This window comes from Pimephales promelas, chromosome 13, assembly GCF_988280905.1.
Source record: "Pimephales promelas chromosome 13, fPimPro1.hap1.1, whole genome shotgun sequence".
Classification (NCBI taxonomy): domain Eukaryota; kingdom Metazoa; phylum Chordata; class Actinopteri; order Cypriniformes; family Leuciscidae; genus Pimephales; species Pimephales promelas.
Genome location: NC_142781.1, coordinates 27,495,155 through 27,519,342, shown reverse-complemented (window position 1 = coordinate 27,519,342; position 24,188 = coordinate 27,495,155). Strand labels below are relative to the sequence as shown.

The 24,188-nt window shown below is 38.9% G+C and overlaps 1 protein-coding gene across 3 annotated transcripts in view; it reads left to right on the top strand.

Moving 5' to 3' along the window:
* Positions 1-24,188, top strand: part of hivep2a (HIVEP zinc finger 2a) — a 72,363-nt gene that overhangs the window by 31,319 nt on the left and 16,856 nt on the right. For all 3 annotated transcript variants that reach the window (XM_089118794.1, XM_039692607.2, XM_089118793.1), the window contains one exon: positions 20,722-20,874. The gene's annotated coding sequence lies outside the window, so the exon portion shown is untranslated. The remainder of the gene's footprint in view (positions 1-20,721; positions 20,875-24,188) is intronic.

Here is a 24,188-nt window from a genome sequence, read left to right as displayed (position 1 = left end):
TAAAAGTCCATATAATTCAGTGGACAAGCCTATTGAAAGACTGGATACATTTGTTTTAGAAACGGACCATAATTTCAGCTGATAATCTTCAGGTTTTGTGAATCAGAACAGTTTGCCGTGTTGGTTTAGTATTATCTATATACTTTTATAGTTTATTTATATATTTTATTTTTAGTTTTCATTCTAATTTTATTCTTTGCACTTTGACATTTTGTCTAATATTTCTGTTTAATAGCTGTAATTAAGTCATTTTTATTTCAGTTTTACTATAGTTTTAGTAATTGCAGTACTTCAACTTAAACTTATTTTAGTTCAGTTAGTTGCTAAAGGCAACATTTCTATGTGTACGTTTTTTTTGCCTAATATTTATATTTTATATTCAATTTTCAGTAGTTTTAGTTTTAGTTAATGATAACAACACTGATCGTTCACGAATCGTACATCAGTACATCTCTCAAGAAAAGGCAAAGGTGAGCTAGGGCAGATAATGACTTAATCTGTTCATTACACAAATGCTTCAGCTTCATATGGCTTCAGAAAACTCAGAAATATGGTGCATGAGTCATATAGACCACTTTATCATAATGATAAATGGTACTTAGTGTTTTTTTTTTTCTGAAGCTTGAAAGCTCCGGTCTCTGTTCATTGTAACTGCAAAGAAAAGTGCGACCAGTATATTATTAAAAAAAATTGTATCCTTTGAATTTCAAAGTCATTCAGATTTGCAATGACAAGAGGGTGAGTGTGATGAGTGAAAGTGAACTAGTTCTTTAAAACCATAAAAATGCTTGATAAAATATTTGACCATCCATCAAGAATATTTCAGCCTTCGAAGAGCACAATGAGATGGCATTTGATTCAGCAGCTGACCTTGTCTTCCTTTGTGTGTCCTAAACAGTGTTCCTGCATGTTCTGTCTTTGTACACTTCCTCTTTTCACAGTTTACTTGAACGAAACTATTTCTCCGCCACTAATTTTCACACATTAGTATGCATTTTCCTCACAATCATGACACATTTTCATTCCCTTTCCAGGCAGAAGTGGATGTTTTGCATCTTCGCATGCTGATTAGAACCAGCCGTTCACGGTTAAGGACCTGATTTCTTAAGAAAATAGTGTTTTAATGATGAATTCCTGCATTCAGTGGCTAAGCTGAAAGCAGCTTCATTTGGAGACTAGAAGTCTGAAATGAAGAGAACCATAGAGTACAGATGGCAGGAGGAGGCCACCTGTACACCTGAGGCGAATGATTCGCTATGACCTTGTGCCATGTTGCTCCTCCCTCTGATGAAGAGGAGTGAAATAGACAATCAGTACATCCACACTCACTCACTCCCACATTATTTCCTTTTTCCACAAGAATTTCTGTGCTGACACAGAGGTCCCTTTTTGTCATGTGTTAACAGATACCGATGAAATAGCTTCGTATTTTGTTGTGCCTTGACAACGGATTTGGCATCTGCAGTCTTGAATGATTGTGCAATGACCATCAGTGTGGGTTAAAAGTCAAGACTGCAACCTGAGCAGCATTAGAGAGATGCACAGGAGAGAGGCAGTGTGCCCATGGTGACACGACTGGCATTTTACCCCTATTAACTTCTCCGACCTTTGTGTGTGTAAATGTGGCTATTCTATCAATTAATTATGCTGACGTGTAGATGGTTTGCATATTTTGTGGCTGCTTCCTGTTCACTATTCATTCATTTCTTATATATTATATTATATTATATTATATTATATTATATTATATTATATTATATTATATTATATTATATTATATTATATTATATTATATTATATTATATTATATTATATTATATTATATCTGAAAGGCAGATTATTCATTTTATTTAATTATTAATATTACCAAAATTTTAAATTTACCGCTTCTTTTATTTGGTAAATCATTTACTTGATTATTTATGTTTTAGTGCATTCATTTTATTTTCAATATTTAGCATTATATTATATTATATTATATTATATTATATTATATTATATTATATTATATTATATTATATTATATATTTTATTTTATTATTATGACTTAGTCTTAGTTTAGTCTAATAAAGTCTTTTTTTAATACCAAAGCTTAAATGTACTACTTCTGTAATTTGGTTGATCATTTTCTTGATTATTTCTGTTGTATTAATATTTTTGAAATTTATCTTCCATATATATTCTATTAGTTAAAAATAGTTAGAACATACCATATCAAATTAAAAACTGTATTATATATTTAGTACAATTTGTACAGTAGCTGTATTCATATATAATATTATCATATTTTATAAGTACACAATTTTATTTAATTATATTTTTATATAGAAGCTAAAAGACAGATGGCCTATATAAATCAACTTTTTTTTTTAAAGGTACAGTATGTAAGATTTTTGTAATAAAATATCCAATAATCACTTGCACAGTGTGATATATTTCCTGCAGTTGTGTACTTACAATATCCCAAAATTTCTTTTAATTTCAGAAAAAAAAACCCATTTTAAATAATGTCTCGTCCCTGATTTTGTTAGAGGACATATTGTAGCTTTGACCAAAACTGTCCGTAATCAAAGCTAGAAGAAAGAAACATATCTGAAATGTCCAGCTGCCGTCATTAGAAACCACAGATGAGCAACTAGAGGGCGAATGCAGCAGGGTCCGATCGAAACAGCATGGCCAGGTTTTCATAATGAATGCTTAGGCTTTCATTCAAACCTACTCTAGCTGTGGCTTGTGACGCAAATGTCACTGATCCGAGTGCCAGAAGAGTGTGGAGGTGTGTGTATGGAGGTTGGACAGACCCTGACTACGTCCCTTCTCTGTGTCTGTGGCCTAGGCTCCGACTGAGCTAAGCTCTCCATACCTTCTGTTCGGTCCTGGCCAATGCCAGATCTGTAGCAAACAGTGAGACCTGGATACTCAACCTGAGCCAAATGGGCAAGCACACATTGACTCACACTTCAATGAGAGAGAGAAGGTGGAAAAGATGCGATCCAATGTTGACATTTAAAATCGGACAAAAAATGATTCGTTTTTAACATTATTTGTGATCTCCGGACTTGACGGCAAGATGGTTGTATAGTTCTTTATGTCTGTGTATGGCTTGAAATGCATAATGTGAGCACAAGTGAAGCAGTTGAGAGTGGGCAGGAAGTTCAGTCATGCTGACCCCTTGGCTTATAGCATGTTAATGTAGATTTCAGTATTTGACTGTGTGTTGTGTATTGTCGGCAGCATTTTTTTTGCGTCTGTGTATGTTTGTATGCATCATACTGTATGTGTGTGTGCAGGCATTGCTATGGCCAGGCCCAGTGTGTGGGCTGAACTCAGGAAGTGGGCAGGCAGGCATGTGGCCCTTCGCCACTTGGGCCCCAGGGCTCCTATCACAGATGGCCCACTGACATTAGCCCAGGCCTGGGGTCAGCTAAGACATCATATGGAGAGAAAGAGAGCGCGAGACTCATGACATTCTCAGCCCGAAAGATGAAAAGACAACAGCGTAAGACTCTCGCACGAAGACACTTTACCTTTGCTCAGGTGAGGCGGCTTCCAGGGCTGACAAATTTGAGCGGAGATATAGAGTTGAGAGAGGTGCTTGAGAACAGCCAGGAAAATGGTGGGTTTATTCCATGGAATCACAGGTGAGACCTCCTGTCTCCACTGGCCCGAATCAACCACATTCCTGGCAGCTTTCACGCCGGAAAATCAGTTATCTACAATAGAGATTCACATAAAAGCAATTTACAGTCCAGATCTTTCCCAGGTACAGGTTTGATAGAATATATTCAACGACTTTTATTGCACAGGCATAAATTTATCAGACAACCTTGCCTGAACCCACCTGTACGGCATGGTTTAATGGTAAAAGTTTGAGGTTGAACGTCAGACGATTTTTTGAAATTAAAGTCTTTTTTTTATCTTTTCTTATTTCAAACAGCCTTGTCAGACAGATCATAGTTTTTATTCCCCCTTTTTTTTCTCTCATCCAGACTCCCTTTGCTCTCTGAGAGTCTGTGGCCTCCATTATTAATGTTGAAAAAAACATTTACTGGTGGACCTATAAAAAAAGGCTGGTGGACCTATAAAACATATCATCCAGCATATGAGTCACTTCAGGCTGGACGCAAGATTTTATAGGCAATCGTTTCAACAAATCCTTTTTTTGGAGGGCAAGCATACGTTGTATTTTAGTAGCTGGTATTTCAACCAGTGTTGTTTTATTATCATTACTATAATATCTTAGTGTTTACTTATATGTTAAAGGTACTCTTTCTATTTTTTTTGTTGTTGTTGTTGTTGTTTAAAATTTAAATTATGAATGAATGAGTACATCATGAATTCATCTTCCAAACTGTGTTTTTGTCTTATCCTGAATCACTACGTTACTCTTATATTCAGACTATATTCAAAAATGAGCCCAGTACCCACAGGACTGTCATAGACATAAAAGGAGAGAAGTAGCTCTCTAGTGTACCTTTAAAGTAAATGTGAATGTTCCTTTAAAAAAAAGTAAAAGTAAATGTACCTTTAAATTTTTTTTCAAAAACTCAATCAAAAATTAATAAACACTAAATAGACATATTTCATATATATATATATATATATATATATATATATATATATATATATATATATATATTAATAAACACTAAATAGACATATTTAATATATATATATATATATGAAGAGTTCAGATGCAAAAGCCTCTAAGTGCCATTTGAAATTTTCTTCTAAAATGATCATTTTTATCAAGCTTGTATATTTAAGTTCAGTAATTTCACTTAAACGGCAATGAAGATTACCTATGAATTGTCATTTAAGTGAAATTACTGAACTTAAATATACAAGCTTGATAAAAATGGTCATTTTAGAAGAAAATTTCAAATGGCATTTAGAGGCTTTTGCATCTGAACTCTTCATATATATATAATATGTCTATTTAGTGTTTATTAATTTTTGGTTGAGTTTTTGAACATTTTTTAGTACTTAGGCTACACAAATATTAGAAATGTTACCTTTGCAAAAAACTGAAAAATGATAATAAAACATTTAGTTAATGTTTGTCACGTCAACCATCATAAATGTAAATATACAACTACACTGTTCTTCTTGACTAGATTAACCAGCTAGACCAGCATGAACCAGCCTGGATAAACATGAAAATTATTGGTATACACTTTTCTTTTCAGCAAGGAGCTGACAGGAGACTCGGCATAGGCGAGATTGGAACTTTCAAGACTTGATCGCACCACATCTAAATATGTGTGTTTGCATGAAAACCACTTCACCAGATTTTTAGAGCTGCACAGATTTTAAATATTAAAAATGGTAAAAGAATGATGTAAGAGGAGGATGTTGGTAATGCATCATCTGTCTTTATCTGTCAGACTTAGATATGCAAAATCCCTGTGCCCTAGGGAGACAGTGTGTTACACATCCTATGGGAATCAAGCAGAGTTTTCAGACCCAGAATAATGGAGAAAGAGAGAGGTTTTCTAATGGAACCCACCTGAATTCTCAACCACTAAAGAGAAGAGAGCAGCTGATATTTATTCAGCCCACTGACGCTCTGACGGGCTGACACCGAGGCAAGGTGAGGGCCTCACTTATATTTTTAGTCTGTGAATGGAAGGAGCCATGAATTGAGTCAGAGGGTAGAATAGACAGAAAAGAAATGGAAGGAAGCAGGAAAAAAATCCGCAGGCAGATGGAGAGGCAGCAGCCGTGGGTTGCTGTGACTGAGATTGTGCTGCTCTATTTAAAAACCACAGGAGTTTGTTAATGCTGCCGTGGGGTACATGTTATGTGTGTGGAGAGACAGGAGTGTGTAAGTAAGTGGGAGGACACAGGGTAGGAAATAGAAAAACTGCCGCAAGCATTGCAGCCCTCATTACAGTGCGACACAGATCTGGCCACATACTGCTGTGGGCATGAGACTTATCTATAAACGTTATAGAATGACCGTTTACAGTTTAACATCCGTCTTTTGACCCCTGTTCTTGGTGAGGACTGATTGATTGTGATTGATTTCATCAACACTTCAATTTGTTTTCATAGCAGAATTTACAGCCATTGCGTCACATGATCCTTCAGAAATCATTCTAATATGCTGATTTTTTTCTTATTATTATTATAAATGTTAAAAACTGTTCAATATTTTGGTGGAAATCGTGGTGGAGATTTCAAAAGAAGAGCCTATTATTTAAAATAATGTCTTTACTGTCACTTTTGATCAGTGTAAATACAATTATTCATTTCATTTAAAAAAAACTTACTAACCTCAAACTTTTGAATGGAGGTTTTGTTGAAGTAAACAGTAATATACTCAAAAAATTTACTTATTTAAACTCACTTAAATTATCTCAGAAAAAAATAACTTTGCTGAAACATAGGAGAGGAGACTTTCACTTGTCCATCTGCGTACATTCACACCAAACAAAAGCTGAGCAGGAAGCCATTCACCAATGGAAAAAAAAAAAAATAGATCTTTATTTGGTTGGTGTCTGCATGAAAAATGAGCATTCTTTGAGAAAATAAGTGTCAGTTTTTGGCTTTACTATTGGACTGTATTAATATAGCAGTTTGGTGGAGCCAGTCATTGGTTGCATCAGTCAGGATGTGGCCTTAAAAGAATGAAACCTCAGATGCCATTAACACCATTGTTGGGTGAGTGTGATATACACTGCCCTTCAAAGGCTTGAGGTCAGTAGGATATATATATATATATATATATATATATATATATATATATATATATATATATATATATATATATATATATATATATATTTATTTTATTTTTTTTTAAAGAAATTAATACTTTCAGGAAAGATGCATTAAATAGATGGAGAGTGACAATTAAGACATTTATGTTACAAAAGTTTTCAAATAAATACTTTTTTTTTAGAACTTTCTATTCGTCAAAGAATCCTGAAAAAACCCCACAAATATTACAGTAAGTAGCATAACTATTTTTAACATTTATAATAATAATAATACATTTTTCTTGGGCACTAATGCAGCATGTTGGAAATGATTTCTGTAGAAAATTCTGCGTTGACATCACTGGAATAAATTACATTTTAAATTATATTAAAATATAAAACAAAAGGTTTAAATAAATTTGTTTCTTTTATCACAGTTATCACAACAAAAATTATCATGGCTTCCAAAAATATTCTCAAAAATTAATTATCAAAAAAAATATAGCCTTGGTGAGCATAAAGAGGCTGCTTTTTAAAATGATTTTCTGTTTGAAAATCTTACCATCCCCAAACTTTGAATGGTAGTGTGTATATCTTTAAATGGTCTAGACTTGATTCGGTCTGCATGTTCACAAATAAAAATGGCCTATAGCATTCCATGTCCATTATAGGTTTTCCAGTGTATATGCAGAAACTCTGCCTGTGTTAAACAACACCAGCGGATGCCTGTGGGGATATCCCATCAGCAGGTAGACATAAACACACCGAGAGATCCTCAAACACTCAGACTCCAGCATATGCAGGGCGCACATGTCTGGCCGATGGAGAGGGAGGAATGTGTAAAACCTTGTAACGCACCTCTGATTTTCCACTCCTGCTGCGTACACATCCCATTATCAGTTTTATAAGGACGCTGGAAATTCCTCCGTTGAGGTGGTACAGATGCGCTGGGCGGCACGACCGCTACATTCCTGACTGGGGGGCCTCTTTCCAGGACAACTTAGGGTGGCCCCTTCATGGCTCGTTTAATAGTGGTATAAAAATCTGGTATGCTCCTTTTCCCCACTTCTCCAGTCATCAGCATGCAACGCAACACCACATATTTTTGTGTAGATAGTTGCATACATGCATGTTTTTGTGCGTGCAATATACTGTGACCTCATGAGCTTGGCAGGTCAGGCAGTCATTCGCTCAGCGTTTGTTGATCCAAAAGTAATTAAATACCAGTTAAGTGTTTTTAGCGACGGAAAATTGAAAAGGAAATGTTGATAGATTTCAAATGTGTCATGGAATAGGACTGGTTGTATAATATGCAGGGTGGACAAAGGAGTTCTAAGCCAGACTTCAGTTTGAATGTTATTTCATTCTTGTTAGTGCTTGAAATGGGTGGATTTATTGTTGTCAGAACATATTTTGACAAAAATGAGACCAGAAAATCACGTCCTGTAGATGCAGTACAGACAGCACAATGCACGATGTTATGTAGGAATACCCGCTCTTACCTTCTAGAAGCTTGTATCAGCTCAGCTGTGCTAGATATATTAATAAAGTTTACATACAGGCCGAGTGCATATTGAATCATGGTTATTCAGCAAATAAATGATCATGCCTGGAATTCTATTTTACACAGTAACAATGGTATCTGGGATTTATTTTTCTTTGCAATCCACATTAAACACTTGTGTTGTGTTGGAATGTGTGACGTCTACAACTACGTGTGAGATTCTTGAACAGATTTGACGTAGTCGCATTTCACTACAACTCCACAATAGAGGGTTCATGAATGGCTAATCGGGTTTAAAATGGGATCAGCCTTGTTTTGCTTGAAGTGTTACAATCCATTTTTGGTGTTATTTGGGTGTTCTGTTCTAAATTTACCCTGAGAACTACTTTTAGATTATAGCAAAAAGTTAATCAGGTGCAGCCGTGACGTGGCAGGTTTAGTCCATTTTCGTAAAACATCATAGATTACGTCGTATTTGGGTGTCCTTTCTATATTAATCTAAACCTGCATCTCAATAATCAGGTTCAGCACTGACGTAGAAGTTTTAGCTGTTTACAGTTTTCGTAAATGTGACCGATTACATTATTTTTATGTTCCATTCTATATTTACCGCAGAACTATTTTTAGACGGCTTAAGCAGTTTTTGATTCCTGGATCGCAAAAATTACCGACTAATTGCTGACAACAGTTTAGTGAAACTGTGAACCCAAAAGAGATGCTTTTTTTTTAGAAACCAGTGGCATTACGTTCCGTGATACATATCCCATGGAATCCTGTTTATTGGCTGATATAATATTAGATGTTTATTTAATTTATTAGTATAAATTGTACAACTATTTTTACATTTAGATTACGTACCATCATCTACCTCTCACTTAATGTTTTTAAAAAAAAAAAAAAAACTCTAATAATTTAATCATTAAATACTGTATCACTATAGACCATTTCACAAGATGTAAACAACACTGGTCCAGAAGCACTTCCTGTTTCAGTTTGTAAGTGTTTTCTTTATTTCACATGTAAAGAAAACATCTTAAAGATGTTTGTTTAACTTTTTGATTCAGTTTTAAATGTTCTTTTAGTTGTATTTTATCCCAGCTTTTATGTAGTGCTCAAAAACTGAAACAGGAAGTGTTTCTGGACCAGTGTTGTTTACATCTTGTGAAATGGTCTATAATCTTTAGCAAATCTCAAAATTAATATACTCTTTGTATTGTACTGTAAATTTTTTTTACAATTTTTTGACTAAATAGAATAGAATCTTATTTACATGAACTTCAAAAGTTCGATTTAAGACTCATTATTTGTCGAACTGACTGTATCTCGGCTTCATCCAGCATGTATACATCGTAATTGGATGAAATTTGGTCTCAACGTTGATAAAGACTAACTCGATTATAACTGCACATGTAAATGTATTTTGTGGAGCAGGAAGACCTCAGGTGTGAGACAGCGTATCGGTTTTTGTTTCATAAAAAACAACAACCACCGTGATTTGCATATGCGGTTTGTTTATGTGTTTATTTACTTCTATTACCCCTGGTCAGATGTGTCTCCAGGGATAAATGTAAATACACGTGTGCAAACAAGCTCTCCTAGGCTGCGTACACACCCTTAAGAGACGTACACAAGCAGCATACGTACACGCTTAAACATTCAAGAGGCCTCATGTGTGTGTTCCTGCTCTAGGCCAGATGATGAGGACTTGTTTGCGATGGAGGCCAGCAGTGACCTCAGACGCTTAACAGAGAAGCTAGTGTACCCCTCCACCCCTCTGACACACACACAGACTCGCACAGCACAGTTTGTATACCCCTCCGCCCCAGCGAAACAGCACAGCATCTGTTATGTAAGTCACATACACGCATTGCCAGAGTTCATAGCGAGGTTCTCAACAGAGTTAGGCAGTGGACCTCAGTGACACCTCGTCCCCTCCATCTGGGAGGATCTCTGCATTGTCAGACACAAAAGAGGACATCCTGGGTTTTACGTAACAGACTCACGTCTCAGGATTTTGGAGGCTCATTCCTCTTTTCGTCTTTTTTTGCACTGAATTGTATTTGCTCCACACTTACCTCAGATCTCTGAGGACGAAAGTGCTTCATTGTCTGGATCTGATCCTTTAAGACAAGGCTTTCCCTTGAGAGCCAACTTATGACATCAACTGAGCTTTCCTCTCATCCACAGTTACACTTTCCTGCACGCAGAGAACTGAAAAAAGGGTCTGTCAGGTGTAAATGTTCAGGTTGTTTGAGAGTGTCAGACGTGTTTTTAAAGGGATACTCCACTTTTTTTTGGAAATAGGCTCAACTCCCCCAGAGTTAAACAGTTGAGTTACCATTTTCGAATGCATCCAGCTGATTTTTTGAGAATTAGAAGAATATCAGTAACCAGATAGTTTCTGGTCTCATTGACTTCCATAGTAGGAAAAAACATACTATGGAAGTCAATGAGAACAGAAACTGTCTGGTTACTGATATTCTTCTAAATAGCAGAAAATCGTCTGATTGCATTAGAAAACGGTAAAACTCAACTGTTTAACTCTGGGGGAGTTGTAAAATGAGCCTATTTAATACCAAAATCAGAGGGGGAATTACCTGTTGAAATAGCAATGGCCAGTCAGACTGGAGCACTTGATTTGAGTCTGGACATGGATGTTGTTTTCACTTTGACAGAGGTGCTGATAGACAATACTTTGCTTTTAGAATGACTCACACACTCAATGTTGTTTTGAAGGTTATTAAAACATTTTTTTTTTAAAGTAAATTAAACTTTAAACAGGCGTGTTGTGATATTTAGGGGATGAAAATTGTTGGAAAAGGAATTACATTTTACCCGAGTTGTGAATTAGAGTTTGTAGTCTGAATTATTCATATCTATCTATCTATCTATCTATCTATCTATCTATCTATCTATCTATCTATCTATCTATCTATCTATCTATCTATCTATCTATCTATCTATCTATCTATCTATCTATCTATCTATCTATCTATCTATCTATCTATCTATCTATCTATCTATCTATCTGTGACTCAGCTGAATGCGGCCATGGTACAGACATGATACGGAAAAAGCTGAGTGGGAAACATGGGCACATGGAAAGGCTCAGCTGCAAGTCATTGGAACTGGAAAAACAATTATCTTAATTTCGTATTGAGGGGATTCGTCCCAGTGCTAGGAGAGGCTGAGAAATTGTGAATGAGCGGTTCCATCCCCACTCTGCTGTCTTTGTAATGTAGTTGTGTCTTTTAGAAATGGAAATTCATGATCAGATTACACTACGGACCTGTCTCTGGAAATGAACATGCCCAGGGAGAGGACTCGTCACGTTATGACAGATGTGGAAAACGGAAGAGCACTGCTTGATTTTCCACTTTCCAAAAAGCTTGGAAAAATTATTTTTGAAGAGTCTCACAACAAGGGAAAGAAACAAAAAAAAAAACAAAAAAAACAATAATGCCATCAAAAAGCGATTTACGCTTGTTTGCACAAATATGTGTGTTAGCGTGCTAGTGCTTAGTTTTTCCATGGGTAATATTTGGTATGGGGAAATCTGGCCTGTTTCTTTTTCCTTCAGTGATACCCAGAGTTTCCATGCCTGGAACTGTTAATAAGTGTTTGTTCTCAGCCCAAGTGTGTGTGGCAGACCCCAATTCCATGGCTGGAAAACCTAGTCAGAGCAAACTTAAAAAACAACAATTCGTTATCATTATTTACACTTCCTTTGTCTCCTCACTCAAAGAGAGCTAGAGATTTGCATGTGGGCGGATGTGTACGTGTGTGTGAGCGAGTCAGTCAGTCGCCTGCACTGTTGTGGTGTTGTAGCTACAGTCTTGTGGGAGTTGAGTTCACACCTTTGCATGACCACTTCCTCCAACGTCACTGACATAGTTCCGGCCTCAACAGTAGTAGTCACTGTCTGGATCTGAGCGTTGGAACCTGGGATGCTACCCAGGATTTTAAATTCAATGACTTTATGTGATTGTAATTTTAGTGCTAAAATCTTCTCCGTTACCACAGTATCATCTTGAACATCAATGCATAACTGGACAGAAAGTATTATTAAATGCGTCAAAATCACAGGCTCTTGTTCATTCTACTTATATAATATCTCCTGTTTCTCTCTGATTTTAGCAGCTCCTCAGAGGTCCAAAACCACTTGAGAAATGTCGGAAAAATCCGTCCCCACTGAGCACACACTTGAGGCCCTTTCAGGGATAGAGACAGGCAGATTTAGATAAGAAGACAGAATTGATATACTGTTGTCTGACTCTTCTTATATCTCACGATCTGAATTTTTTTCGTGTTTAAATTTTTGTCTCAAAAATTTTAGTTTTGAGGTGAAAACAGGCTTCCATAGATACCCATTTTTGAGAAATTGAAAACATTGTCGCAGCCGCTCTGTCAAAAGATGTTGAATAATAATTCTTTTAGCCACCTCTTGCATGCTGAAAAGGACTGGATGGAATGGTTGCACTTTATAGCTGTACAATTCAAATAATTTTCCGGCGACAGTCTGTATAAATTTATTCCATTTACAGGAATAAACAGAAGAAAAAAAAAAACATGTGAAAAGAGCGAAAATTCATCTTGCATTGGCCAGTCTATGTGTTAAAGGCACAAAGCCAGGGGTAAAGAGCAGCCGTGTACAGGAAATGGAGATGCTGTTATTTGACTGAAGATGCCATAATTATGATGCCACAGTGGCTTCCTCTCCTTCCTTGCACAGCTGTGACAGTTCCACCCTCAGCACTTCAGCCAGACACCAAAGACGCTTTGTCTCTCTGTCAGATTCCTGGAAGTAAAGGCTTTAATCGCATTACACAGATAGGCCCAATTTGTGAAAAAGGCTTTACTCTGATAAAGATCTTAGCATCAAGGATTGTTTGCGGTTGGTGTCGTTAGAGCAAGACTCTGACGGTGTTTCTTTGGTGGGAAATGGCAATATGGCAATTCCTGGGAAAGTTGGCACCTGGACGACGTGACGAGGTGTGACTCTGGCTCTGTTATTGTGTGTGTGGGACACAAGCTACTTTACAAGCTCTTCCCACAAGCACAGCATAAAGACAGGGTCCTGTTTTTGGAAACACAGCCATGTCCTTAGGACTCAAGTTGCTTAAAAAGCTCTCCCTCCCTCTCTGTTTCCGCTGGATTATGTGGCCTTGACTGTAGTGGGCCACTTCAGTCCTGCACTTCAATATTAATGCACCAGGAGGCTTGCGGAGGGGGCTGTTATTATCTCCCGTGCATGTCTGTCTCCAGCAGAGTGACAGTTAAAGGGACAGGCGCCACAGAGCAAACAGGCTCGCTTTCTCTATGATGTGGGCCAGCCAGCAGAGCCCAGAGAAACACTGTGGAGTGACTGATTGATTTTCTTGGCCCCCAGGATTGTCCCCCGTGGCCTGTATTCACTCTTAATTATAGGAGTGGTTGGAGGGCAGGGCACTCTCTTTCCAGTTATAATATTATTCTATCGGGTCTTAGGGGAGAGCCGCAAAATGTCAAACTTTCTCAGCTCCGTTAATGGCTTTGTGATGCACTCTGATCATGGGTAAAATCCTCCTGTGTAGTTGGAAATGGAGCACGGTCGAGGTTGAATCAGCATATTGCGCTGTCTGCTTCACTTTTGCTGTGTGCGAGTGACTCGTTTGTGTTAACCACCGTAGGCCCTTCTCAGGAAACTCTTTGTCTTGACGAAGGGCTTTCAGTAGCGGCACAGTCTCCTTGACGCTGGTGTTGGTTTAAAAACAGCTCAGTGCAGACACAGCAGAGTGGATATCAAAGGCCAGAGAATGGTATGACCACGGCACTGTTATCCCTGTAGTGGTGAATCAGCACTTCACCCCGTCGAAACAGCGTTGCTCTGTGTTTGTGGTATAGCAATGCTAGATCCACTTTTCAGAAAAACAACAGGAAGTTTAATATACTCTTTGAGTTCCCTTAAGTGCTGTTAAGTAGGCCCACAACTCTTTCTTACTTTTAACAGCTGTGATACTCCTTTTCCTGGAAGTGTCTCTTGCTAAAAGTGTGATCATGAGTGATGAGTGCCAGAAGGACTCTTGCATTAGTTCCTGGACTAGGAACTGGTGTCACCATTGACCTATTTGTGTCACTGAAGTTTGTTCATTGTAAATGTCATTGGGGTTATGGAAAAGTCTTATGAGCAACTCCCCGAAACTCCTTGACTTCCTGTTAGACTGTCTGTCTGTCTGTCCATCCATCCATCCATCCATCCATCCATCCATCTGTTTTTAATCATTTTAATTCTACTTTCTTACATTCAAAGTTGACTTGCAATCCTGCTTGCTACTTAATTCAAAGTAAATTTAAATTTACAAATTGAATTTGAATTTAAAATCCATCCATTGTGCATAAACCTTTTTTTGCATATACTGAGAACACTGATTTCACTTTTTTTTAGATATATTCTGGATATAGTTAGGTTAAAATAGAAGTTCAGAACCTGTTCTGGCAGTGACAGATTCTTTCTAGAAATACAGAAAGTTGTGCTTTGGAGATACAAAACTCATTTCTCATGGAAACTTGTCTATAAAGCTGTATTAAAATGTTTCTGGACAGCCTCGTTGACTGTGAGTTCATCCTGATGTATAGTAGGAAATATTATATACTCATTCTTCACGGAGTTGTGTATTGCAGGTTTCATGAAATTTCATCATAAATCAAGACAGAGAGGTTTGAAAGTCGGAGTTAGGTTTGCGGGTATGGAAGGAGTGGCGCCGTGTTATGAGACTGCTGCACAGGAAGTGCTGTTTACCCCCCTAGGAGAAAGCAATGGGTTATTGGTTAGAGGATACTGGTGAAAGCAGCTTGTTTCCCACTACAGGTCTATCAAAGACCATTACAGGAAGACCCTCTTCCTTCTGCAATACCTAATATCCAAAAAGAAAAAAATGCCCTGCATAACCTCAGATAAGTTAGCAAGGGATTGTACAGTATTTATTCTCCCATTACTTTCTAGCCAGTCATATTGAATGATGTATTTTCAGTGAAAACCAAAACCATGAAAGTTTCATTTTGACTGGTGCCAATGCTGATTGGGTGTTAATGGGCATTGCTGCCTCAAGTCTCCTGACACCTCAACCATGAGTTGGTATGTTTATATATGGTGGGCTTCTAAAAAAAAGATGCGTATGACTCTCGCAGGGTAATAGCACTGTGCGGTTGTGCTGCCCGAGCCCATCAATTACATAGCCGTAAAGCTCTCATTTCAGCCCCATAAGCTGCCATTGCTGTGTCAAAGTCCCCACCAAACTGCTAAAGTAAATTGGTGAAAAGGCATGTTAGAGAGAAAATGAGTGGAAACTGGACAGACGGGGCCTGGATGTACATGTATTTTACAGACTGACTCAGACACCAGCTCAGCGCCAGCTTTTTGACTTGTATAACAGCGTGGAGATTGGAACAGATAGAGCGAGCTTGACTCACGGTGTTATCATGGAGAATCTGCTCTTGTTTTTCTTTAGGAGAGAAAGGAGAGAGAAGAACAGAAGGACAAGTGGGCGGACTTGCCTTACATGGCAAAAGGCAGTTGAACCCAGTGACCTTGGTGTGGTCCTCAAGGAGAGGTTCTTCTTTGGCCCTCGGCCAGCGTGGATGCCGGGATGGGGTGTTCTACTAGCGGGTTCCTCTTGCTGTTCTCTCGTGTGCTAGTTACGGTTCAGTGTTACTATCACATCCAATGTAATGTGCTCAGCTTGTGTGATATGTCACACTTTCCCCGTTTCAATCTCAGGGGAGGATTCTCTTGGCAGCGGATGGACTCGAGCTGACGCTGGCACGGCTCCTCCGACACGGCCCCCCTCTTATCCAAAAAGAGTGTGCTGCTTGTGAAAGGGGTGACGGGGATGGTAACCGGTCCACTCATCCCCCAATGACGTAAATGTCACCTTCCCCTTTCAGTCTGGCCCTTAGAGTCAGATGAACTGCAAAGGGAAGGGTTGGAGAAGATGACACTGATTAGCTCACTCTGGGGGCGACTGTTGTGGCATGTGCAGGATGGCCGTGGCACTCTGTGATTTAATGCCCATTAAACACCATGTGGCACCAATTTGTTGCGGCCCAAATCCTGTCTCCCAATGCGCTGATTACAGAGCGAAAGTCTACACCTGCTTGATTGAGGAGATGCTCATTGTGTATTCTTGGTCGTGTGGCTCCACTGACTCTTTAGATAAACGAGCAATGAAGAGACAGCACTCCCTCTGTAACTTTGCCTAATCAACTTTGTCGCGTTCAGGGCTTTATAGCTCGTCTAAATTACAACAATCCATGACACTTAAATATTTTTGTTTCAGCAGTTTTGTTTGACTAGGAAAACTCTCGAGGTATTTGCCTCACGATGTTTCAAATTAGTCGTGAGCAATGAATCAATTTCTCGCCTTTTAAGACTGGACAACTTGTAAATCATTGAATACCTAACATAATTTTCCACAGGGGCATGTGTGTCTTTTATTATCTTGAAATTCTTGGAAGGCCTTTAAATTGTTCTTGACGTTGGAGCTGTCTGTGATAGAATGTTTGCTGTACACACAACCAGAAGTGAACCCTTCCTTAGTATGCTGTAAAGATCAGACATATTAGTTAAAAAGCACAGAGAGCCATTCTTGCCACTTTTCTTTCAGATCTTGATTTTAGCCCATCATTGGGGCTAATTCGAGTACAAGTCAGCCTGTGTCGTCAGGAAATCCACTTAGCCCGATTTCCCGGCTCTTGTGAGGGGTAACATGACACTGGACCCCGGCTGTCAGGGGAACACTCACCGCCCAACAATAAAACAAGTGACTCTGATGTCATGACCACAACTATGCGCCGAATTCCTCACTGATGTACTCATCTATCAGAGGTGCTCTTTCCATTAGAACGCCCTGTCATGAAGAGACATGGGAATCAAAGGGTGGAAGGAACCAGAGGGGAGGGGGGGTTTCGGTGGGGGATTGTGTGCAGCTGGGGCTGGAGGAGAACAACAGAGCCTACTGATTTGTTTGTTTGCGCTGGGAGACATGTGAGGGTTTAACAGGATCCTTTCCTTTTTTTCTGCCTTCTTTTTTAAGACTAAGCTAAAGGAGGGAGCTGTCACCTTTGTTGCCTGTATCATTTGTCATATGTGCTTTCCAGTTTCCTTCCATAAATTTTTAAGTCGGCCCATTAAATATAAGGTAATTGCATTGTCTCTATATGGTGCCTGGAGCTACAAGTCCTATTAAAGAGAGACAAAGGCAGTGAGTGTTAAGAGTATTTAATAAAAAGTATGGAATTAATTATGGAGGAGGAGGAGGAGAACTTGCGATGCTGTGAGGGTCACGGGTGACATTTTAATGTTAGCGCCATTTGCTCATGGAACTGTTAATGCTGTGCATATCGATGATTTGACTGCTGTCGGGGCGATCTATTCTTGGTAGCAACCGTTCCTCCTCACCCTATTATTTGTCCCCAGCTGGGCTTCATTAAACCGACTTCCTCAAGTAAAAAGAGTCTCGGTTTTAGAAAGGATGGCGTCATGGTTTGTCAGACATCCTAGAGAATGCAATATGATACACAGGCAGAGGGAAAGAGATTTATAAAAGAGAATGAATACAAGAGGAAATGAAAGAGAGTGGTGAGTGCAGTGGAGGTGTCAGGCTGAGGCAGGTGCACCTGACAGAGTGCTCATTGGTTCCCATGGTTGCAGGGCTGGTACGATGAGTGGCGAGTCAGAATGATGACAGCTCCACTAGCCCCAGGGCCCCTTCTCCTCCGTGATACATTTAGCTTCTTAATGCCAACTCAAATGATCTTGCTAACTTTCCTGTATTACTCTGCATTAATTTTTTAGCATCCTGAATAATGTTGTGGAAGTAAGGCAACAGGAAGGCTCGTCGCCCTGACAAATTTTATTTAAAGGATGTGGTCGCTGACCACGTGCAACATTAGAGCCGGGTCAATGTAAATAAAGCTAAATGCACTAAGCTACACTCAGCTGCTTGGTTTTTTGAGCAGGATATGCTCGATAAACTGCCTGTATCTGAAAATTCTGTGACTCATGTACTGCAGACCTCTTGAAAGAAGTACATAAATAAAAGACAAGTCTGGCATTGTGCCTGTACAGCTTACGCATGCAACACACATTAAAAATAAAACTCGAATATTTAAATGAAGAACTGTTTAAATGTTTTGATATTGCATAAGATGCAACTGAACAAGTAGGACTTCCTCCTGGTTTACCAGGAGTTTGTGTTCTCTCACTCAAGTAAATGAAATGGATTAGGGTTGAAAAAGCTTCATAATAATATATATTTCCTGTGTCAGTTCTGTAATTCAATTCACTTTAAGACAAAGAGGCAGAAAATGGTATGAGGATGTTGTGAAGGGGGTTGGAAACTCATTTATGGCATGACATTATATGGCGCTTTTCCTCTGAAATCGTTTTGCAGAAATTACTCAGACCATTGAAATAGAAAATATGCATTCACTTGTCACTCTTTACATTTTAATTCACACGCTGTGGAGTAGCACAGAGCATAGTGTATGAGAGCTTTGACAAAATGTGCCACATGTCCTCAAGTACTTTCAAATGATAATTTCCAGGGGAAAAAGTGGAGGCATATAATTACAGGCAGTTATTTATACCCTGTACATCTCCAATTCATCGCCTGTTCATTTAGCTAACAGCCCTATGTTGGATCTCTATTTTGGATGCTTTTTTTTTTTTTAAAGAAATCATAATTGCCCCATCACAGCACATCTCCGTGACAAGAATAATTTCTTCTTGCGAGTTCACCCACAACAGGTCATCGTGGGTAAGCTCCTTGGTAAAGTGTTTTGAGCAAGTGATTAAAAGCCTCATAAGCCTACAGAGATCGTAGAAACCATTGGCATCAGTGGTGTTTAAGATCTATGGACAACAATGCTTTTGGGAAGAGCAGCCCAGACGTTCAAGCTACTTGCTCAAAACCCTTCACCAAGGAGCTCCTTCACTTAATGTGCATATGTAGAGACAAATCTCTGCGTTTTTAAAGAATTTTGAAGGAATTGTCATTTCTAAAATTTGGATAATTTATAGAGTTTAGATATTAGAGTTTAATGAGTGGTAAACAATGGGAGTTATAAAAGAATAAAAACATAATTTAGCACAGTTCGGTAAATACATCAGTTCCTGCTCTTATTAATACACTTTGGGGCCTGCTGTGGGTTTACGGGCAAAAATTCTAGAAAGTCCTTGAAAGCTATTTCATTAACCAACATATACTTAATTAAGCATACTCTTTAAGGTTGATTATTTGTACCTTTTCAGAAACATATTTTTCTATAAAGATATACTAAACCTCCCTTATACTGCCATCAAAAGAAGTCTGAGGTCTTGATTTGGTGTGCAGTGCGACATGTGAGTCCTAGAGAAAAGGGTTTTTTTCTGTTTTTGCGGGTGAGAGGAAGTGTTGCCTGTGTTTACCCTGGGTGAGCTCCACTGCAGATTGTGATGCAACCTCACGGAAATGTCTTGTTTTTCTGGGTTAGCTGAGCTTGTCTTAGTGCAGCAGAGCAGCATAATGGTGTTTGTAATATCTCCAGCCCTGGGGCACATTTTAGATTGTGGGGCTGAAGAGCACAGCTTGGCTGCATTCACTCCAAGACAGGGAGCATAAAAACACGGTGAAGCATGCTTCTCTAGATGGGCTTTTGGAGAGCAGGCCTTAAAAGCACTACAAAGGCCAAGCTAATTGTTTAACTAAAAACTAAAACTATAAGGCCTTTGTCGGGGAGGCTTTTTCTGTTATCTTTTTTTTTCTTGTCATTGAAAAAAGGATGTGCAATGCATTCTAATTTCACTGTTGTTTATAGTATTTATGCTATATATATATATATATATATATATATATATATATATATATATAAATTACAGAAAATGTATTTCTCAGCCATAGACTGCTGGCCAAGATTCAGTCTTGTCCAGGCACGATGGAGTCCAGTGGTTGTCGTTTGGGTTCTTTGCTATATTATTATCTTTAAGGCCCTTTTTGCTATTTGAATGTCTGTGTAGTTAAAAAGGCAACAATTTTTTTCTATTTATGTCATGGATTTTTTTATTCTGTCAGATTGCCAATCAATATAATTATACCTAGTGTTTGACTATGGTTTGTAAAACTGTTGTTGGACTTTTGCCATTTCATAAATCTTCAAAAAGTGTTCAGAGTAATGTGCAAGATACACTGCACAACCATTCGGATGTCAAAGGAAATGCTAAACATTTTGAATTTGTATCGCCATGTGTCATAATACTTTGCATATATTATCCCACAGATAGGCTCTTTGTTCCAATATGGTTTGTGCATAAACACATCAGAGGATTCATATTAATAGAGCAGGATTGCTCCAAGGGGAGTGGAAATATTGTTCTAGCAGATGCTCAGTTCCAGAATATTTATTCAATATGAAGAGCCTTCAGCTACTCTGATAGTGTCTATATGGTCCCATATCACACATTATCATTAAACTTGTTTCGTTTTATTGTCTCTACAGTGGTCTGCATAATCTCAGCACCCTGGCCAGGGGATCTTACTTGCCACCCCACTGCCCAGCCTTCACCTGCCTAACCCAACTACCATAGAGGAAGCAGCGTGAGGCCTTTACCCTGAGAAACAAGCAGATCCCAAAATTACAGAGAACCTTTGGGTGAGTTTACAATGTCACGCCACACAAGAGCAAAGACTGCAGGATGCAGAATATCTGGGAGTCCATGAAGGTCCCAGGTGTTTAATATGGAAAAAGTTGAAAAGCGAGGTTAGGGAGACACATGTTCTGCGGGCTGTACATCTGGCGGGACCGTGTGCTGAGGTTGCATGCCTCACAGATGCAGTAGGAAGATAAAAGTGCATCGCTGATGATATCTGATTTACTGTGGCTAGTAAAACTCTTGATTAGCATCTAAGTGCAATCATATAGATGCATCAATATTTAAGAGTGCCTTTATTAAGTTTAAAGATCAAAGTTTATTTTGGTATCAATTCCAGTTTTTAGTCTAAATGTATCCATTTTTGATGGATAGTATAGGCTAGAATACACTACATGACTTTTAAACCCACTTGCGTATTTGGTAAATGGTTACAGAGAAAAACTAAACATTATACACTTAGCGACTGAGGATTTCCATACTACAAGACTTTCAAACCATTTTAAGCACACCAAACTCAGAATCATAGACCTCATTGCTAGTGTTGTAAAATCGCTCAAAATAAAAACTTTGATATCCTCTGACTGAATAGAACCAGTCTAAAGCGAAAAGAAATCATACATAACGTCCTTTTCTGTTAAGTCTGTCAACTCTGGCCAAAACCTACAGATTGGCTCTATCTAGTTTAGGCAACTATCATCAACGAGTCCAGACTGTAAAATTCTGGGTATAAGTTGTGCAGTGTATTCCAGCTATGTTCAGTCCCCTATAACAGAACAAAGATCTGACCATTGAATCTTTTCCACAGTTCTATCATGTTTTTGTGGACACAAGAGATGCCGGTGCTTCAAAGCCTGAGCCGCAAACAGTGACGATTTATTTTCAGTGGTGCTCAGAGTAGGGACAGCCAGACGTCCCAATCATGCATGCTCGCCCACCAGTTATTAAGCTTTTAACCTCGGACAGTGAATAGAGTCATTTATTTGTTTTACTCCAAGAGGCCAGGGCACACTTGTGGCAGATGTTTCAACTCTTCCACTTGAGATCACAACCTCCAGATGCTCTCTCTCTCTTGTTTTGCACCTTCTCTTTATAGAATTTTGGCAGTGGATATACTTATGAGGTATACTGTTCCACTTGCTTTGGCCTAGTCCTGTGCAGCACCTTCTTTTTTGATGTACTTGTGTCCAGTAAGCTGTGGGGAGACCTTCATGTGGCTGAAGGGTCGAGGTGTGTTAGTTTACCCGATCCAAGCTGTGTCCAAGCCCCTTTAAAGGTAGAGCCAAGCTAAGACCTCCTTTGGAGGCAGTCAAAACCTTTAGGTTTTGTGATTTTAAATGTCACTAACTGGCCACAGCTTTTACATTTATGCATGCTTCAGTCTACTTTCTAATGTAGGTAAGAGGAAGTGAAAAAACAAGGACACATTTCAATGTAGCACAATGTTGTAAGTGGGGAACCAGTAAGAAAGAGAATTAATCAGTGCCTACACAGCTGTTTCCTGACATTTCTGCAAAATGTTGTGGAAAATTTAATGAAGGCTAGCTTGTAATGGTTTCAAGCTTACCCGGTGGAAAATATGACAGTCTTTCCATAGACAATTAAGACCAACATGAAGCCCTGTTTTTCACTTTTTTTAGTCCGTCTTTCCTTCCATCGGGCAGTTTTCTGTGTTGAAGCCAAGGCTAAATGGAAACATGTACATTAAAACAGATACAGCTGTGGAGTCTGAAAAACCCCTAGGATTGTTGGCGCTTTGCTAAGCAATCTAAGCAATGGCACCTACAGGAAGATTTAGTTTCAAATCACCCCCCACCGCCCCTCGACAGTCTGCAAGGCGGCCATGTTTTTAAACACCACCTCCAGGAATGTGTCATAAATCCATCTAATGACCAATACATGGTGCTGATGATCTTTTCTCCATTTACTTCCATGACGTTTTCCTGCATTGCACCAGTCCACAAATATGCAGCTCTTGTTTTGGGACCTGGTTATTCATAGAGAATGTTTTCATCTGTGCCGTTTTCAATTATCGAGCTATTCTGTAATTATGTTGCTTTGCATTAGACTGCTGCTGTGCCTTAGAGTCCTCGATTAGACCTCTATGCCAGACCAGGGTGCATTTTTTTTTTTTTTTCCTTCCAGGTCCCCACTTTCTCCACTGGCCAGTCTGGTCACTAATATGATTGGTAACAGTATCTCGTGCTGGGGGATAGTGGTTGGGCTTTCAGAGTGGCACTTAAATTAGACATGACCTCATGTTGAAAGGGATTTATTCTTTCCTTAATAGCTGTTGTGTTTTCTATCAGCAGGCACTGCCTTCTGACCCGACACCCACAGCAGCACTTTGATTGTGGTATTGTCCCAATGTAGACCTCTTTGGTGACAGAGAAAGAATATAGAAAGAACCGCTGCTTCATCAAATAGATATCAGTAGCTTTTTTCAATATCAGGATGTAAATGGTGGAAATAATCACTGGGCACTTTCTTAACTGCTGTTACATGTTCATCAAGATAAATCGCAACATTTCCTAAACTGAGACAGTGCTAATGTCTTATTTAATGACTGATGTCAAGGCCCAGTCAAATTTTAGCGCATAGCAATTTGTTGAGAGAGCAGCCGTCTGGACAGATGATGTTATTTAAATAATCACCATTGATATGATTATAATGACAAGCTAATGGATAATGTGTCCTTTCCGCTGTCGTATCTCAAAACTAATCAGAGCCAGCGAGCGTTTTCTCCCTCTTCTTTATGCCGTGATATTGTCCTTATGAAAGAATTGCCCATCATTTCCATGAATGTGAGACTGTTGATGCTTGATTTTTCCGGTACATTCACTCTCTCACTCTCGCTGAGTCGCTGGCATCACAGCTGCTAGATAATTACACATTCGACCAAATGTCTTGAAGGGTTGTATGCACCTCGTTTCCGGCTGCGCACGGATCACAGCAGCTCTGCCATCCCTCTCGGCCCACACAGGCAAAGAATTGGATGGGCTGGGTTGTGTAACTGAAGCCCCTTTCATAACGCAATTCATCAACACCATAACTCTGCATGGTATTCATGCCTTCTCCACCCACACAGGAACAGTCACCCACTCTCCTCACCCCGTCTAGAGATGGCTGTAGATCCTTCCCACGCATGCTTTCTCTCTCCAGTGCACACATAAATGTTCAGGCTCTCCTGTAAATAGTTTTAAAAATACTTCCTCTGTGCTTTAATGGCTTTTTCCTCTGCTCCATATACTGTGGCTTTCAAAGACTTGTTTATCTGTCTGAATTTAATATTGTTATTGTGTTCATTTGGGACGTC